The following is a 2,542-nucleotide window of genomic DNA, read 5'->3' as shown; positions in this document are numbered from 1 at the left end:
ATGGGACTTGTAGTTCCTGAACAACTGGAGAGCCAGAGTATGGAGAACCCTGGTGCAGACTATCACTCATGTCTAGTCCTATTGCAGAATAGGAATCATGTTAGCTTTATGTTGTTGAATAACTTACCTTTGTTAATATATGTAGATAATGAATGATCAATATCACTACAGCCAAATAAATTATTGGTTTATTTTATTTTCACATTTTATTTATATGATACCAAAAAATAGTATTCGAAACATTCAAAAAGAAAAAGAAGATATCCCCCGTGGGGTTTTAAAGCAGCAAAAAATTATGAAAATAATAGGTTGTTACTTGAAAGAGTTTTTTTATTAATGGAACTTAACCATAATGGTTAAAATAGGAGCTGTGCTACAGGAGATAACACAAATGAAGCTGGCACAAGTATTATACAGTGATCAAGCGCTAAAATAGGGTGATAATCCTGACGCGTTTCGACCCCGTTGGGTCATCTTCAGAGGATTGAGGCGCTGTGACAAAATTTGCGTATTAGAGTTCATGGATGTGACCATAAAAATACAATATAATATATATATGTTTAACAGTATAATTACCAATCACATTGTGTTTGAGCAGTTTCTCCTGAGCTTATAGTTCTCCGACGTCTCCCCCACCGGGTCCCGACAAGAGTCCCCGGCCGTCCACCACGTCAACAGGGGAAAAGGGGGGGTTAATCGTCCATGTGTGTCTTACAAGGAGTCACACCAAGTGGATATTTCCCAAAACTGGGGAGGAGCGTGGGGGCAAGCGAGCGAGACCTGCAGCCAAAGCATCAAATAACAGACAACTGTACCATCAGTGCGTTCGGTTTAGCACGGATAGAGATATATGTATCATGTGTCATTTTTTGAAAAAAAGAGATAACTCTGTAATTTATTTAATTAAATATTTGTTGGATGTTGTCTGTGCTTGGGGTCAGCAATGTATGAATATTCCTATAGTGATGATGGTAACAAAAGGGGGGGAGGGGAAGGGGTTAACAAGGGTAAGTAGGACTGCATATAGATATCAGTATATCAGAGTATGTAATGTAATAGGTAAATAGTGGTATCTATGTGTTGGCCGTGAAACAAGTGACAAAGTAGGGTGAAAATATAGGAATGTAAAGAAAAAAGCGAGTGTGGGGAGAACATGTGAGGAAAGAAGGGGACGGGCAGACTAGTAGGGAAAAAAAAAAAAAAAACCAGGGGAAAGGAAGGGGATGGGAAAGAAAGAACGGAAGGAGGGGGGGATGGTTAAAGGGAGAATGGGAAAAAAAGATCAGGGAGTGAAGGAAAAAAGGCTTAAGAGGAAAAGATCCAGGGGAAAAAAGGGAACAGATAGGTGAAGTGTGAGGATAGTGCAGGTGGGGTGATGCATGTGAGTGGAAGGGAAGCATGGGGGTGGGGAAATGGGAAGGTGCAGTGCAAGGGGCCAAATAAAACAATCAAAAAGCAGTGAAAGCAAAAACCATAGGCAAAAAACATAATCCAACCGTGTATAGGTGAGAGATGGGTGTGTGTGATAGTGTACTGAAAAAAGCATGGGTGCTGGAAAAGGGGTCATGAGGTGTCAAGATGGGAAGAAAATGGGACAGAGGTGAGACAAAGAAACACACAAGGTGAAGTGCCATAAAGGTGGACATGTATTGAGGGTGGGTAGAATCGGATGTAAATTGTACAAGATAGTATAACTAATCACAGTGGGAAGGAATGACGTGACAGAGACCCACAATACAGGGTATGTCAGGTCCAACTCATCAATGTGTTCAGATACTGGTGATGATTACCTGTCTCCAGAGTATAAGTCAGTTGATCAGTCTGATGAAACAGTCGGAACTAAAAGCAGATCCCCCAATCTGCTTGGTCATTATAAATAAAGTGCTGGCCGCTGATTGGATGCCTAATTAGGCTGCAGGTGCATGCAGGCTGTCCCCACCCCTCCTCCTCCAGCAGGGATTAACCCTCCACATGTGGCTCCCCCGGCGTTCAGGAAGATAAATATCCCGGCACAGCCGTCACATCCGCCGTAATAGCGCGATGTCGCGACGTCGCACGCACGCAGCATCGCGTGCCCACAACGCCACGGCATCCGGATGTGATCCGGAACGCCGCTGGCAGGAAGTGATACACCCGAGGGTGCAGAAAGGAGGCACGGACCCTTTAATTGTGCCCCCCCTCTTTTCCTGCCAGGAAGAGACGCAACGACGAAGCCCCCATCCCCAGGACGGGTCCACGGCCCATGGGACCCACATCGGGCTCCGGAAGGGAGAGAAGCAGGGGAACAACACAATGCAGACAATATGTAACAGGATTATAGAAACCTATAAATTGCATTCTAGTGTACAAAGATCTAGAAAGCTGTGGGTGGTTGGAATGCATTCGAGGCAGCCATAGGCTACCTCCATTGGATTTGACAAAAAAACGTACATGTGATGCTCCAGATGGTAGGGGTTGTCATTACAGCAGAATGAAAATACTAGCCAATGTATTGTAAACATATTGAGTGCGCCTGAGGGGGCACACTAAAGTGTCCAGTATT

Source organism: Aquarana catesbeiana, linkage group LG01 (genome assembly GCF_042186555.1).
Source record: "Aquarana catesbeiana isolate 2022-GZ linkage group LG01, ASM4218655v1, whole genome shotgun sequence".
NCBI lineage: Eukaryota > Metazoa > Chordata > Amphibia > Anura > Ranidae > Aquarana > Aquarana catesbeiana.
This window is presented reverse-complemented; position numbering follows the sequence as displayed.